We start from the raw sequence: 18,849 nt of genomic DNA on the forward strand, positions 1-18,849 counted from the left end.
CATTATTTTATATAATTCTGGATTCCTGTGCTGCAGAGGTGGACAATTTTTGTTCATGAACATCAAACAAAATACATTAAGAACACCAAGAGATGATCAAAGATCTGTACATGTACAGATCTCCGCGTACAAAACTTAGGCACCCATATGCTGTATGCCTCCGTACAGACAAAATGTTCTTTTCCCCATACAATTAACTAAAAAAAAATTTGTAGGTTCTCATATGATGTATGACCCCGTATGACCTCCACCATGACAGCACTGCATATAGTATGATATTTATGCTTTAGTCCCTTATCACTTGTCAAATCAATTTCAATAAACTTTCTAGGATTTAAATCTTCCAGATTCATGGGATGTTTTAGGTTGTGATGGCTTTATTCTAGAGGAGACATATTTTCACATTCATCTGAAGACTTATATCTCTATAGCGTCTGATTCTGAGTCATTGGTGTAAGTGACGAGTCAGAGTAAATCTCGTAATATAGGCTTCTTACAAGGGAAGGGTTTCGGCTCGAACAGGAATTTCGTATCCAAAATTTGTATACAAGCCCATCTTTACATCTCTGTAAAGCTCCCAAAAGCATTCGTTTGTGTAATGTGTGGTTTGTCTGTTAGAGCACTGTACAAGTTGAGGGATGGGGAGAGCACTGCACAAGTTAAGGGGATGGGACACCTTACCCGTAAGCCTAGCCTAGCCTAGAAGCTAGTGCGACTGGTAAAATGTCTGAAGCCCATTTAAAAACATTTCTCTCCAACGTTCTATCCGAAAATATTGCAGCTAATCAAGAATGTACACTGTTGTGTGAGTCATTGAATGCGCACAAGAACACGACCTTAATAAATGAATCATTCCAAGACTAGGACATGGAAATGTATGATCGTGCCACCTAAAAAAACTAAATATATCCAGCCTTTGGATATCTATTTCCTTAGACAATATTATGCTCGGAATATAGCAGATTGCATAAGGACTCTTGCTGAGAATCCAGAACTTAACTTGGGAAATCGAGTGTTTATAATGAAAATGCACTCTGTTATTCATAACCAGTTGTCTGCTCCAGTGTACCACCCTATGCTTCAATAATCCTGGCAGTCATCTTGTTACGTGAATCCTGAACAAGTCTTGGACTTCAAAAATGTAATTCAGGTGGCATTTGATTTTTCAGCACTGGAGTGTGATTCAGAGGATTGTTTAGGTATTGCTTTTGCGTGTTGTGCTTATTGTTCTACTCCATCCTGCATCATGCATTTTATGGAGAATCCTCATGTACATTTTTAAAGAAGTGTATTGACCAATACCAACCAAATGGAGGGTTACACAAATGAATGTTTTTACAGTCTTCATCCCCATTGTGAGGTAAGTCTCTGTACAAATTTTTAACCAAAAATTCCTGTTCGAGCCGAAACCCTTCCCTTGTTAGAGTGGTTAATGTGGTTAATTCTTTAAAGATGCTGTGTCTACACATTTCTGATCGGGCTGTTGTGGCAACAAGAACGCTTTCACAGTCATGGTAAAAAACAGTGACTTTGCTGAATTTTGGAGATCGCTGCTACTTTTTCTCATTGTTTGTTCTTGAGCTCTTCATATAGCCTATGAAACAAATTCAAATGTTCTACATAAAACACCAATAATCAACAATACAGCAACCTCGAGTTCCGTTAGAAATTGTCCCGTACAGAACTGTCCCATACGGAACTGTTCTGTACGGAACCTTATTTCCTTTAAAAATGCCTTATTAAAAACCTAATTAAAATTAGTGATGTTATGAGAGCGGTACTTACTTAACTTCTATAAAAGATTGTGCACTTACCTTCTTTCATTAACGTGCAAAACAAACTTTATATCTTTTCTAGTTCTGTACGAGACAAGAAGATGGCTATCTTTATACATTGTCACAATAATTGCTGGAAATAACAAAATACAAAATCACACTGTTCACCATGTACCTAATAGGTTCTACCAATAAGAAGTAGCAAGCATACCATCTTAAGGAAACTGATTTGGCTATATCGATAGTGAGAACATAGGGATACAAATTTACATTTCAAAAACAAGATTACTACCTACATTGTTTTGAAAAATACAAATAAATATATATTTTTTTGGAATCTGACAATTTACACATTCATAAGCTCTCTTCGTCAAAATAAATTTTATTATCACAAATTCAATTTTTACCACTTGGGCTCATTTATCTTGGAATGGCTGTCAGGTCTTCCTTCTAACACTCTATATCAGAGATGCAGAACTGCGCTCCAATTGTTGCATTCGTCACGAGCCAGACTACGTCATTCATTCCTTCCTCCAAGGCCACGCGTCATCCACATGACAAAGTACAGAAGATTTGTATTCACTGTCTAGAGATGGAATTCGAAGCAATATCGGTCGGAAAGTAGTAGTTTAAAGAACAATGGGGAAAATGAATACTTCTGTATACAAAATAATCACAAAGCACGTTGTCTCATTTGTGATCAGTTTATTGTTATAATTCTGTAGCCGGGAGGAAAAAGATTAAAAGTAAAATTTTTTTTACTTTTCAGGAGAGCAGTAGAAAGATTGAAATTGCTGTAAATTATAGTTTTTTTTTTTAATTTAGAGGTTTTTTTCTGCATATTATTTGTTTATATTTCTTCTAAAATAGGTAATGTTGCTCATTTAACAATTTTCTTGATTATTTCCAAAAATAGCCGCACTTAAGCCCTTTTAAAACTAGAATCCAAACTGAGTAGAAGGGACTATGTAAACATAAGACCTTTTTCATATCAAAATAAATGAGAAATGTAAATTATTAGGAATGCAAAATAGCTCTTAAACAATATAGGACTGTTTACCTAGTGCTTAAAGTTTTAAAAGGAAAGGTCATCAATATGTGATAAAATAGCTAAAATACAAGTTAGACCATTTTAATAGAGATGCATGGAAAGTAAACATGTGATGTTTGTAAGGAATAAAGTATTGAAATATTCTTAAGTCTTTTATTCTGTGTGTGCTCGATTCAAAAAGTAGGCCTACTTAGCACATTTGGTAATGCTCTATAAATCCAGTCAGGAGTCTTATTTGACTTTAACCGTTTTACCAGATTGTAGAGAATTGTTTCCGCTTTAAGAATATATAAAAATCTCATAATCACAAAAAAATTTCTTAAGACCTATTTCCTCCCGGCCACATTTATTGTGGTCGGAAAAACTTTCGTCATTTTTTCCGTGACCACGAGTTTGTTGTATTCCACCACATGGTTGCAGACAAGTCATGGAGAAGTCATTCAATGCCGGTGGATTGTTGAAGGGAAACCATTGCTTTCCTCATGCTTCTACCCCTATCTCTTTGAGTTCTGCATCCTGCTCTATATGTATTTCTGGATTCACCCATACTTGCTACATTCCCTGTCCAACTCAAACGTCTGGATTTAATGTTTCAATTATGTTAGGTGAAGAATGCAATGCGTGCAGTTCTGCGTTGTATAACTTCCTCCATTCTCCTGTAACTTCATTCCCCTCAGCCTCAAATATTTTCGTAAGCACCTTATTCTAGAACACACTTAACCTCTGTTCCTTTCTCAAAGTGAGATTACAACCGTTAATATAGCTGTTTTATAAAATCTAACTTTCCGGGTTGGCGCAGTTGGTATAGCGCTGGCCTTCTATGCCCGATGTTGCGGGTTCGATCCCGGGCCAGGTCAATGGCATTTAAGTGTGCTTAAATGCGACAGGCTCATGTCAGCAGATTTACTGGCATGTAAAAGAACTCTTGCAGGACAGAATTCCTACACTCCGGCGACGCTGATATAACCTCGGCAGTTGAGAGTGTCATTAAATAAAATATAACATTTAACATTTCTAACTTTCAGTTTTTTGAAAGCAGATTTGATGACAAAAGATTCTCAACCGAATAATAGCAGGCATTTCCGTTATTTATTCTGCGTTTAATTTCTTCTCGAGTGTCATTTGTTATTGCTGCTCGAAGATATTTGAATTTGTTCACCTTGTCAAAGAATAAATTTACAATTGTTACATTTTCATTTCGCGCTATGTTCTGGTCACACTACTTTGTCTTCTCGGGATTTACTTCCAAACCTAACTCATTACTTGATTTGAAAACCATGTTGGGTCCTATAAGCTGTGCAATAATATTCAAAATTTATGTAACAACCGTCAAGTCCACCGTTGTGGCTGAGGGGTTAGCGAGTCTAACTCTGAACCCAGCAGGCCAGGATTCGATCTCCGGTAGGGACGAGTTGCCTAGGTGTGGTTTTTCGGGGTTTTCCCTCACTACTATTGATGAATATCAGGTAACTTTATCAGGCGATTGGAACTCCACTCATCTTCGCCACTTCCTTTCCTCCCCTATCATCCTTTCATTCATCATTCCGTTACTTCTTCTGGTTTTCAGATCGCTCTACAGGCGGCCCTCCGAAGCTGCTGGCTCTCTCGACCGGCCTCTGTGGATTGTATTCAAGTGATGACGGATAGCTTCTGCAACGGAACCCGGGGCGAGGACTTCTCGGGGTAGGACTTACGCCTCGGATCGTTAAGGGAGCCTTGGGTGGGCGTTGCCGAAGCAGGAGTGGTATATAGACTCTGTTGTCTTGTAGGGATCGGTCATTAAGAGGTCAGTGTGCATAGAGGATCGGTGGGCACGCAACTCATCCCATATTGGGGGATGTAGTCCTAACAAGGAAAAAAAACAACCGTCAAACTTATCAGTATACAAATGTGATTGAACACACAGATGTTATTTTTACATATTGGAAGATAAATTATTAACGTTTTCGGTTCGAAGGAAGCATCTTCAGATCAATTAATAAACCTACAGAGTACGTTATATTGCGAACAAATAGTGAAGTATATACGAAGTGAAATGGAGAACATAATGGAAAACAATGGTGCATGTAAATGTCATTGGTTAAAATAGAATAAAACGAACATTAAAATAGTATCTATATATAAGGTAGGATCCCCTCAAGGATCTGCTTCTGGTATTGATGGTCTGCGACCTCAGCATCTAGTTGATTTAGTGTCCATTTCAGCTGGTGACTCTGGTAAAAAGCTCCTTTCATCCATAACTAATCTCTGCAATTTTTTGTCTCAAGGTAAATTAAATGATAATGTACGTACAAGTTTCTTTGGTGCCTCTTTGCTTGCAGTTAATAAACCTGGCGGTGGCATACGCCCAATCGCAATAGGTAATACTTTCAGGCGCCTTGTTTCTAAAATTATTTGTCACGCTATTAAGATTGAAAGTGGTCATATTTTTCGACCTCATCAACTAGGATTTGGTTCTCCTAAAGGTTGTGAATCTGTTATACACTCTGTACGATCCTTCTTACATACTTATGATAACTCAGATAAAATTCTATTGAAGATAGATTTTAAGAACGCATTTAACAGCAATGAACGTGATATCATGTTAAACTCTTTTTTAGAAAAATTCCCCAGCTTTTACCCTTTTGTTTGGCAGTCTTATAGATATTCGTCCAATCTATTTTTTAATTCCAAAATTATTTTATCACAAACAGGCTGTCAGCAGGGAGACCCTTTAGGGCCTTTACTCTTCAGTCTTACAGTCCACTCCCTCATTCAAAAATTAACTAGTGACTTAAATCTCTTTTATTTGGATGATGGGGCTTTAGCTGGAGATTCCCATGATGTTCTTTGTGATCTACAGAAAATCATTCATCTTGGGTCCGAACTTGGTCTTGAGATTAATCCTAATAAATGTGAAATTTATTTTTGTTCTGCTATTAACCCAAATATTTTATCTTCTTTCCAGAATATTGCTCCTGGCATTAAAACTGTCACAAAGTCAAATCTGTCCGTCCTGGGTTCTCCCATCTTTTTAGATTCTGTTGATGAAATAGCTACTCAAAAATTGGAGCTCCTGAAAACTCTGTTTGGTCGTCTTGAACATTTTCACCCCCAAGTCTCTTATTTCATTGTCAAAAATTGCCTATTAATCCCTAAATTCACTTATTTTTTAAGAACTACACCCTTATTTCTTTTTCCTACTTTTCTCCAGCAGGCAGATGATTTATTAAAGCAGTCTTTACAATCTATTTTAAATACTTCTTTTGACAACAACAGTTGGGTACAGGCTTCTCTCCCAATTAAATTAGGAGGCCTCGGTATTCGTACACTTACTGATATTTGTATACCAGCTTTTTTATCTTCAGTCTTTGGCGTTATTGACTTCATCAAATTTATTTTCCCTATTTACAGTGATGCTGTCGACATTTGCTATGTTCCTGAAGCCTTAAATAAGTGGTACGAAAAAACGAATAACTTTGCTCCTCCCCAGAATCCAGCCATTCAAAAAGCCTGGGATGAGATTATTGCAGGTCAAATACTTGATTCTCTTATATCCTCTTTCACATCTGACAAGGACATCGCTCGTATTAAAGCTCTCCAAGAGAAGGAATCTGGATCTTGGCTCCATGCTCTGCCTTCCTCCTATGTTGGTACCTTGATGGACGGTAAATCTTTCCAAATCGCTACTGCATTGCGTCTGGGCTGCAAAATTTGCCATGTACACCAATGTATATGCGGAGAGACTGTGGATTCCTTTGGACATCATGCCTTGAGCTGTGACAGAAGTAAAGGCCGCCTTCCTAGGCATTCTGCTATTAATAACATCATTAGTAGATCTTTAACCTCCTGTGACATTCCAACTCTTCTTGAACCATCTGGTATTAGCCGGTCGGATGGTAAACGACCTGACGGCTTGACATTAATTCCTTGGTCCAAAGGTAAATCACTCATCTGGGATTTTACATGTGTAGATACATTAGCCCTTTCCCATTTAAAATCTTCTGTCAATTGTGCCGGATCTGCTGCTGAATCCGCTTATCATGCTAAACGACGCAAATATGAACATTTAACATCAAATTACATCTTCGTCGCTTTTGCAGTTGAGACCTTTGGTCCGTGGTGTAGAGACGCTAAAGATCTACTCACCCAAATTGGTACACGCCTACTGTCCCGTACCGGCGATCCTAGATGTATCAATTTCCTTCGTCAACGCATTGGAATAGCGGTTCAGCGAGGGAATGCTGCCTCCATCCTGGGATCATTTCCTAACTCTATTTCGTTAGAAGAGATCTTTCTCATTTAATGTGTAGCGTACCTGCTTGAGCATGGGTAGAAAGTTCGCAAGAACAAAACTTCCACGAAGAAAGGAGAGAGGATGTCCGATCTTTAATGAAGCCATGGTCGAGAATATCCACAAGGCGAGGTGCTCCCCATCGGCAACATGAAGATCAACTCTATGTCTGAGTTACAACGGCTGGCCGGCGTCAAGAGCATGGGCGATGCGGAATGCCCCACGCTGCTGGACATCGAGATCTGCAGCGAGCAGGACGACCCCAGGCAGCGCCCCAACTTCGGCGTCAAGTGCAAGATCTTCGAACTGGACGCTTGCCAAGGCATCGGAAAGGTGTGTCTGGTGTACCTTCACAAGAGCGAGTGCGAATCCGATCTAAAACGAGAGGACCCCAAGATCTGGCTGCTGGACAGAAGTTTCGAGTGGCACTACCTGGCTGCAGACTTCACGCAGTACTTCCGCATGATGCTGGTACACCAGGGTCTCCCCCAGTGGCAGTTCAAATTCACGCCCATGGACCATTATTATGAAATTAGTTTACAATGTTATACTTATCGCATGAGCTAATATATATATATATTTATTTATTTATTTATTCGGTTATTAGAAATACAACAAACTAATATATTTAAAAAAAATATATATATATATATAAGGTAGTAAAATTACGTATTGACAGGACGTAATGTAATTGATCATTGGGAGCTTATGTGAGAGGGAAAAGTGTGAGATGAGCAAGAGCAGAGGCGAGGTACATAAGGCAAAATAGACAGTCGCCTAGGGTCTCGCTCCTGAAAAGGCCGCGCGACTGCAAGTATTTAAAATTAGATTTTTCATTCAGATACCTATATCTCCCTTTATTTACGTGTTATGTCTTTTTATATTTCCACATTCTTATTTATTTTCATCCTTAATGGAATACAATAATATGTAATTGACACCAGAGTCTAGCTTACAAAGTGCATTCATTCATTCATTCATTCTCACTCGATCGCCTTTCTTGGAATTCGTATTTCCATTCCTCCTGCTCCACACGCACTTTCGATCAGCAATGAGGAAATATTATAAATAATGATATAACTAAAATAATTACCACAAATTGTTGAATTAAATTTGAAATGTTCAAAACACGTTATACAACGCCAATAAATGTATATTTTATTGAATTATAAAGTTTATAAATATTCCATTACCTAATAATGAATGTAAAATTACCTCACATTGTCACTCAATATAAATTTTATTGTGCCATATTTATGTTACAAGCTATATCACAGACTAAAAATGAAGGCATGGTCAGAATTCAGCTTCATAATATGGCGAGTAGTTTAATATACTACTACTTAAGTTATTATTAATTTATTATTATTATTATTATTATTATTATTATTATTATTATTATTATAAAAATATTATGGGTGTAGTTTATCCACAACTTTATTTAAGTTATATATACAACAAGCTTTACAAAATTGGAAGGAGTGTAAAGATATAGGAATATCTACTGAGAATTCTACAATTTATACTCTGTTATTTGCAGACGACCAGCTAGTTATAGCACAGGGCTATGAGGACATAGAATATATGACCAGAAAACTTATAGAAGAATACAATAAATAGGGTTTAAAAATAAATTTAGAGAAAACACTTTATATGTCCTGTGGGGAGAAAATGAAAGATTTGGTTTTGGAAGATGAAATGGGATGTATCAAAGGATGTGAGGAGTGTGAATATTTGGGGGTAAAAATTAACTCAATATACAGCCAGGAAAGTGACATAAAATATAGAATTCAGAAAGGTAGATCGGCAATAGATATGTTAAATGGGGTTTGGTGGGATAAGAAAGACAATAACAATTGAAACAAAACTCCAAATCTATAATAAGGAGTACTATAACATATGGGGCGGAAACGTGGCATTTAAACACGAATCTGAGATTGAAACTCCTCTCCACTGAAATGAATTGAAGAGTCCACTGCAAGAATGATGGATGTCACTTTCTTGTCGAAAATGAACCAAGACTGTCAATGCATACCTTAAGACATATAGAATGTACGTAGAGAGTTATATGACATTAACACTGATAGTCATTGTCCAGTAATGATTGGAAAATCAAGTTAAGCTTTGAGCGCTAAGCATTTCAAACTTTCAATTGCTTTTCCTGCAAAAAGTATTCCAAATGACATCCATCATTCTTGCAGTGGACTCTTCAATTGTTTTAGACGTTCCACTAGACATTCTAAATTGGAAAAAAAAAATTCGAAACACAACCATTAGACAAGAAATGGGAGTTAATAGTACATTGTTAGATTTCGTTAGCTACAAGCAATTAGAATGGTATGGCCACGTACGTAGAATGCCAGAAACAAGATTGCCCAGACAGATTTTGGAATGGATTCCGCCAGGAAGAGGAAAGAGGAGAAGACCAAGGAAAACCTGGATGGACGTTATAACAAGTGGAATGAAGGAGAGAGGCTTGGAAGAACGGGATTGGGAGGCAAGAGAAGAATGGAGGAACAAGATATGTAGTTTACATTGTAGCCCTGTTAATAAAAATTATTATTATTATTATTATTATTATTATTATTATTATTATTATTATTATTATTATTATTATTATTATTATTATTGTCGTCATATTGATATGGGGTCTTGAATACAGGTTTGCCTAGGACCTTGCAAAGCCTAGTGCCATCACTGATCAAGAGCATCATATAGCAATGACTCATGAGATATATATTCGTAAAAATTACAAGTACCAGATAAAAATGTGCACCATTGTTATCCATTATGTTCTCCTTTTCACTTCATATAATATTTCACTGTTTTTTCGCAGTATAATTTCCTTTGTAGTAATTGATCTGAAGATGGTTTCTTTGAATCGAAAACGTTTATCATTTATCTTTTAATGTGTAAAAATAGCATCTGTGTGTTCAATCACATATTTTGTATACTGATAAGCTTGACGATTGTTACAATACATTTTGAATACTATCTCATTACTTGCTTCAAGTAAAATCGCCACGTTTTCCCTAACAGTTTGTTGGTTTTAATAACGGTTTTAATCCTAACATATTCACGCCATTCGTATAAACAAGAAGCGGATGTAATCCGTTCAATTCCCGACCCTCTGTGTTTTCCTGGACTTTCCTAATGTCATATTCTAGATCTAAGTTAAAAAGAGAAGGTGATAGTGCATCTCTTTGTTTTAGCCCACAGTGACTTCAAAATCCTCAGGCAGAAATTGGCCTATACGACTCTGCCGTGCATTTCATTGAGACACATTTTAATTAACGAACTAGTTTCTTGGGAATACCAAATTCAATAAGAATATTATATAAAACTTCTCTCTTAAACAAGTCATATGCGTTTTTTAAATCTACGAATAACTGATGTATTGTGCCCTTATACTTCAATTTTTCTCCAATATCTGTCGAATACAAAAAAAAAAAAATTGATCGACAGTCTATCTATTAGACCTAAAACTACATTGATGTTTCCCAGTAATTTCATCTGTATAACGAGTTAAACTTCTCAAAATATTTTTTTTTAATTTATGGTTTATTTAACGATGCTTGCAACTGCCGAGGTTATATCAGGCCGCCATTTTGTGCCAGAATTTTGTCCCGCAGTAGTTCTTTTAGTTGTCAGTAAATCTACTGACATAAGTCTGTCGCATTTAAACACACTTAAATGCTATTTATTTGGGCCAGGATCGAACCTGCAACATGGGGCACAGAAGGGCAACGCTATACAGACTACGCTACCCAGGCCGTATTCTCAAAAGTATAGTGGACAAATTTTCGAATAACGTCAATAAAAGTGATATTCCTAAAAAATTACTACCATTAGACTTTTCCCCTTCTTAAAGAAAGGTATAATAATTTATTATGGACTCCTTCATTTGTTCTGGTATACTTTCCTTTTCCCAAATACCAAGTACAAGCTCATTTCACCAGATAATACTTTACATTCTCTTCTATTAGACTAATTTTGCGCACTGGAATTTCATCGATACCTGGAGACTTGTACTTTTTCAGCTTTTCTATCGTAATTTCGACTTCAGAAAGTGTGGCTGGGCTATGAATGGCTCAGAAGTTTGTATTTGAATATAGTCCCGATCATTTCTATTTGTCCTAGGTATATTTAGTAGTCGCCCAAAATAGTTTTTCTATTTCTTCAGGATGGAATGAGAGTTTGTATGCAAGTCATCATTCTCATTCTTGCTTGATAGCCTTTTTTAAGTCTTTTATATAAATCTCTAATGTTTTTATTCCTAGTATTTGTTTCTGCCTTATTCAGTTTTTCCATCACGTAATCACTCTTTTGGTTCCTACATTTACAAATTGCTTCCCGTCTTTCATTTAAATCAGTGGTTCCCAAAGCGCGCTCCGCGGAGCCCTTGGGGCTCCGCAAGTAAGTCTCAGGGGCTCCGACCGCGGATGACAAGAATTTCTGCTTCCATCTAGCCTCTAGTGCGAAAAACGTAAACTACTTCCATCAAGCGAAAAGTACTTCACAGAAATTAGTTTGATTTCTTCTTGCTAGATAGAAGCAGCAATAATAATAGATCTACTATAGCCATTAGTCATCAACTAGTGCTCAGTCAAAGGGGATAGTAACAACTGTAACCTTACTTTTGAAGAAAATAGTGCGAATTCTTTGGGATTGAATACAGAATATACTACACATGATCCTGCTTCAGAGTTTACGATGCCTAGTGTAGAAGTACAGAAAAAGAAGTAAAAAACGACAATATTGTGATTCATATTTGGATATGGGATTCACTGAATTTGTTGATGGACGTCCACAGTGTGTGATATGTAACAAAGTTTTGCCCAATAGTTCTATGTTCCCTGCCAAGCTTAGGCAGCATTTCGAATCTCATCCTGACTTCACAAATAAAACTGCAGACTACATCAAAAGAAAATAATATGACGAACTCCATGCAGTTTAAAAAAAAAATATCTCGTGTAAAGACAAATAACTATAAAACACTGGGAACGTCGTACTTGGTTAGCCATGACCTGGGTCTTACTGGCAAAACTCACACCCTTGCCGGAATTCTTATAAAACCACTATTAGTGAAGGTAGTGAAGTGAATGGTGGACGAAAGAACTGCAAACTTGATCTCCAGTGTGCCCTTATCAAATAACACTGTGCGTAATGGGATCCAGGATCTATCAAATAATGTTAAAAATACCATAATTTCCCATATCAGTGAAACGAAATTTTTGCTACAACTTGACTAATCCACAGACGTTGTCGGATTAGCTGTGCTAATGACGTTTGTGCAGTACGAATTTTCAGATTCCTTTCATGAAGATACCTTGTTCTGCAAGCCATTGCCATCCTCTACAAGAGGTTCTGAATTTTTTTCCCTGTTAGATGTCTTCATTGAAAACTCGATACCGGTACCATGGTATTATTATGATGTACCAAAATATATCATAATAATATTATAATATGCGTAAATAATCACCTAGTGATTCAAGACGGCGCTCATCCCGTCGGATCCCGGCCACTTAGTCACTCGTAATGAGTGCACCTCTGTATATAGTGCATTGGACATTGTGCCACTGTCACATATTCTGTGACACAGTACATGAGGGTAGGCCACCAAAGGGAAAACTGAAAGATAGAACTTAAACTGAGGGGATTCGATCTTGCATCGGAACTGGAATCCGGTGTGGCTTAGTGGATAACGTGTCAGCACATAGAGCTGAAAACCCGGGTTCGAGTCCTGGTGCCGAAGAGAATTTTTCTCTGTTCTATCCATCCTTTATCGATACCATGGAACAATTGAATTAATGTACGCACAGATGGTGCAAAGCCCATGGTAGGTCCTGCTGCTGGCGGTGTTACAAGGATCAAGAAAGTTTAAAAAAACTGCAAAAGTAGTTATTGTGTATTACACCGACACACCCTCGCAAGGAAAAAAAATACCAGCGTTATTAAGGCATGTACTAGACAACGTCGTCTAAATTATCAACTTTGTTAAGGCACGACCTTTGCAATGTAGGCTACTCAAAATTCTGTGTGAATATAGGGAAGTATACACAAGTCATTGTTATTAATTATTTATTACACATGGTTGTCTCTTGATAAGCATTGTCTTTAGTTTTGAATAACCAAAAGAGTTTGCAAGCAGATTATTTGAATGATCAGGAATCGTTACTTAGCACATATTTTGTAAAAAAATAACGAATTCAGCACATCTATACAAGGGAAACAGAAAACTATATTCAATGCTAATGATAAAATTGCCGCACTGAAGAAAAAAATAACGTTCTACATGGAAAGAGTCTAGAATAAGGATCTGATATGTTTCTCATTGACTTCAAACTTTACAGAAGAAAATAACATAACCATGAATAACTCATTCATAGCAATAATAAAAGAGCACCTTGACAATTTTCTTCAAAATATGAATTCATACTTTCCAAGGGAAACTCAGGAAACGATTCGAAACAAATATGAGTGGATTGTAGATCCATTTTCAGTGAAGTCAAAACCATCAGCCCTCACTGCAACAGAATATGAGATCCTTATAGACATGGTTTCGGATAGCCTGTCAGGCATCATTTAAAAGCAATCCACTTCCCGAATTTTGGGTTCAGTTAGGGGAGGATCTTTCGATATTAAGATCAAAAGCTAAATTGATCTTACTGCCTTTTGGTACTACATACCTCTGTGAAACGGCCTTTTCGAAGTACACGGCTACAAAAACATAATATCGAACTCGTTTGGATGCAGAAGTCGATATGCGTCTTCAACTGACTGTGACATCGGACATTGACAAACTCTGTCGCAAGAAACAGGCACATTCTTCACATTAATTCGGGTGTAAATGTAAAATTGTAACATTTTTTACATATCTTAACTACCGGTACTATTTGTAATTATCATTTTGTACTTTTAAATAATATTGTCTCCAGTTATTTTTTACTATTATTTCCTTTATATATATATATATATATATATATATATATATATATATATAATAATAATAATAATAATAATAATAATAATAATAATAATAATTATTATTATTATTATTATTATTATTATTATTATTATTATTATTCATACTTTCGATACATATCGTGTGTATTATGCTTCATAGAACGTATACAGATAGAACTAAACACTAAACATTTCTTGGGGCTCCACGAGAAACTTTTGCTTCAAAAAGGGCTCTGTGGCTGAAAAAGTTTGGGAACCACTGATTTAAATTATTATCTGTAATTCTTTATAATAAGAATAATAATAATAATAATAATAATAATAATAATCATCATCATCATCATCCTAACAAGTATTGGGCAATCCATTACGGTCTCAAGCCAGCTCTTTAAAGATGGGCTATTCCATTTAGCCACGGACACACATTAGACACTCCATATTACAATTACTTAAATTCATTGGCTTTTTTTCAGGTTCTAGATATAACAGAACAAAACATTACATATAACACTTTCTTTGATTAAAAGTTCATGGTTTATAATCAGTGTAAATTTAAAATATTTGGATTAATGTATTAACACATGTATTAACGGACACACCTCACACAGAATAAAATTGTATAACTCTTGTGAGCAATGAAAGTTTTCTGTGAATTTAACAACAATGTTTATTTATTAACAGTACTACCCTAGACAGGAATGAACAAGACACTATTAGGTACTAGGCATTAAACTGAAAATCATCTGTGTACATTGTAATCGATTAATATTTATTGTCGCGGACACACACAGAAATGTCACGGACACACACACTGTGTTATTATTATACACTGTTTATTAATTTGTTTAACATAAAGTGCAAATAATGAAGACTTATTACATCGTCTATTATAAATGTTTATGAATTTTTATGTTTATGTTTTTCGTTCAAAGATTGAACAATTCAAAATCGCATCATCTGCTTGACATTTACATGGAATGTCCCAGATCTTCCTAGGGTTCTCTTTCCTCTTGGACAGTAGGTAGAAATGTGACGAGGAATGCGGTGAACATGTTGTTGCCAGCTAGTTCTGTAACTATAGATGTAATCCAAAATAGAAGATATTTCAAGCTCTTGAAGAACATCTTCTTTCCTCTTGCGGTCTAATTAGTATAGCCAGCTGTTCTTCGCAGAAATTTCATTTCGTTGGCTACTATTCGAGTTTTATCTCTTCCCCCCCCCTTATAATAATAATTTATTTTTATTTATTTATTTATCTATTATTAATATTTGTGTGCTGAACAACAGCCAGAGGCCAATTATAGTTCAGCACAATACACAAACAGAAGATACAAAGGTGCAAAACAAAAATAAATAATATCATAAATAACAAAAACATACATGAATACAATTGAGTACAAACAGTAAAAACTAATAATCAAAACGAAACTAAACCTTAAAAGGATCTAAATTGTGCCCATGCAAATTGGCATATTTTATGCATCTACAGACTGGAGAAAGTGATTTTGAATTTCGGTTATAAAAAATTTTTTGAAATCTTAAACCTTTTGTAGGAATACGAAGGCTGATATTGTTTATGATAGACTCACAATCAATATCACCCTTGATAACTTTGCAAAAAAATTGATAATCAAGATTTAGACGTCTAGCATAAAGGCTACAACAGTTAAAATATTTACAGGTAATATCATAGTTAAAGCCAGTGGAATTGGGTATATATCGAAAAGCACATAAGGAAATCAATTTTCTTTGAATATTTTCCAATTTAACCGAATCGGTTGAAGTAATGGAATTCCAGGCTACAGATGCATATTCAAGTTTAGAGCGAGCCAAAGTAAAGTATAGAATTAATAGTGACTCAGGAGTAGAAAAAGAATAAGTTGTAGACCTTATTAAACCAAGCATTCTTATTGAATGATTATAAATATATTGAACATGATCGTGAAAGTATAATTTAGAATCGAGTAGTACACCAAGATCTTTTATAGAATTTTTCCTAATAATACAGGCGTTATTAAGAGAATAATTACATTTTATGGAAGTAGTTTTTCGAGAGTACGAAATGACAAAAGTTTTTGTTTCATTAATTTTCATTCCATTAATGTCAGACCAAAGTTCAATGGAGTTAATATCATTTTGAAGAGTTTGGCAATCGGCAAAACTATTTATTGAGCGAAAGATTTTGAGATCATCAGCAAATAAGATAAAGATAATAATAATAATAATAATAATAATAATAATAATAATAATAATAAAAAGAGAGAAATAGAAATGAACTACAAGAACTCCAAGTTTGTACAATACGTTAAAAGTGATTCGAGTGGAAAATGTTTGAGAAACATTGGCATAATATATCACAAAATTTTTACAGTTATTATTAAATTTAATTCAAATTCAAGTACTGTTATGAAAATCTTTATCTATCTCTAATTTAATAGGAACATATTGTACGAATGAACAGCTGACGTCGAAATGCTTGTAACTTTTCATCTAAGTTACGAACTCACAATAGAAAAGGTCTTACGGGGGCCACGAACTTATCACAGATTCTTGGAATAACAGCTAAATTGACATGTAGTTAGTTATCTTTCTTCTTTGGTGCTCCTATTATTGAACCGGTTTGAACGTTGACAGAAACTGAAATATATTGAATCACATTACGTCTGATCACTTGTTTAGGTCACATAATCCCAAGTTCATCATCGGTTCATTTTGGGGGGGGGGGAAAACATACATTTTATCTTTCCACGTTCGAAAGTGGAAAGCTGCACTGTGTACTGCATTTTCGGCGAGAGCGTGGAAAGAAAAAAATATGTCCACATAATATAATCAATCAATCAATCAATCAATCAATCAATCAATCAATCAATCAATCAATCAGAGTGTAATAAACTGACATCCCCAGCACAAGAGTCCCTTTCCCTACTCCATCTACGCCGCTTATCACTAGCTGTATTAAAATAAATTCCAAGGCGGCTTTTACAAGTCTTTCAGAACTTTCGAAACAATTCCAGGAATCTACATTGTAATTCACTGATTCTATCATCAAAGTTTCTTGCATTATTGTAGGCCTACAGAGACATCTCCTGTACCTGCGACAGAGGACCTTGCAACTGACCCAGCCTACATCTGGCTACATCATGATACCAGACAAAGGAATGGCATCCCAACGGAATTAATAAGGTAAGATCTTGCGGCTTTCATCTTCTTTTTTAAGTGAAATAATTGAATTAGCAAGAACTATTACTTCCGCAGTATTCGTGGTCCGCATTGCAGTAGTAAGAAACTGACTGTTTAAGATCATTTACCTCCAGAGATATAATGCTTTTGCGTTGAGAATACTCATGTCAAATTGTTGTATTTTCATTAAAGACTTGAACGGGCAATTCTCTTTAATTCTTGAAATTAATTTGTATCGATTTTTTAATAGTTTGCATGTTCAAATGTGTGAAAATATGTAGATTTTAACGACGATAAAACAGTATATGTTTCCGTATAGGGTTTTGTGTCTTTAGGGTTTAGGCAACACATCTGTTACAAACCGCGTACAAAAGTATTAACCGCAGATCTACGAGTATATACAGATACCGAAAAAAACTTTGTAGATCCCTGATTGTATAAGTTTCGCTTACAACACAGTGAGCATGTGCAGTAGCCAAGACTGCAATCTTATCCAGGCGAAAAATTTCCTAGAACTCTTCTTCGCTATATTATGTAAAGAAATCTACCCGATTTCTGTACACCTTTGATCTATTAATATTGTATACAATAACGAATCTTTTCCATCTTAATACGATAAACGTATTATGAGAACTTCTAATATTGCTATAGGAATAATCACCATAGTTGCGTCTCCAGTAACGTAAATATTTCCGATATATTTAATAGGCTTTTTATTTCAATGAAAACGGCAGAAAATCGAAGTCCAATGCATTCCTTCCATAGGTCACAGCATGTGAGAAGAGTCACGGATTCCGTATTCCCCACCCAACATCGAGAATTTAAGTTACTGAGTGATTTAAGCAATCATTGGGCCTGCTGAACGTTCGAGAAACTAATTTATAACACTTAATGAATATTTAGGCCTAAATATTGATCGAGAAACCGGCCTTTCCTTTCATTCTCACTAATTGCTTATTTGCCAGGTAATTGCCTAAAAATTAACACAGTAAAGAAGTTGAAAAGTTAATTAGTGATATGTAAGTGTTAAAAATGTACCGTATAGGAGAACAATGGATAAAATTTTCTGTCTTGCTTCAGGTGAACGAGAGGGTCGATAACAACATTTAAGGGCAAGATGTGAGCCATTGGAAATAATTACGAAGTTATGATAAAGCGGTTATTTGTCTTCTTAACACTTAAGGCTTATTCCCACACATTTATTAACAACCACGTGAAGATTGTGACAGCAGTGAGGCAATATTTTGATTCCGGTTATGTATACTTGATACATCACCACGAAAATAGTGAGTCAGTTCTTCATTTTTTTCTCTTAAAGGGTAAGACTGCGTAGTCTGTGATGATATGAAACTACAGAGTTCTCCATATATTATAACGTCTCCCTTGCACCGCAAGTTAAGCGGTATTTTTCTGATGCGTTAAAGAAAAAAGTATATTATGGCTTCAAGCATTGCTTAAAAGCATCACATCGTTTTGTTTATCTGTATTAAGGATACCGTTGTTTTTAACTAATGGTCAGTACTTGGCCGTTCGTCATTCACCCATATGAAGCCGGTTATGTAATGTAGGCCAATTTTCCGATAGGGTACGCACACAAAGGAAGC

This window comes from Periplaneta americana, chromosome 8, assembly GCF_040183065.1.
Source record: "Periplaneta americana isolate PAMFEO1 chromosome 8, P.americana_PAMFEO1_priV1, whole genome shotgun sequence".
In the NCBI taxonomy this organism is placed as follows: Eukaryota; Metazoa; Arthropoda; class Insecta; order Blattodea; family Blattidae; genus Periplaneta; species Periplaneta americana.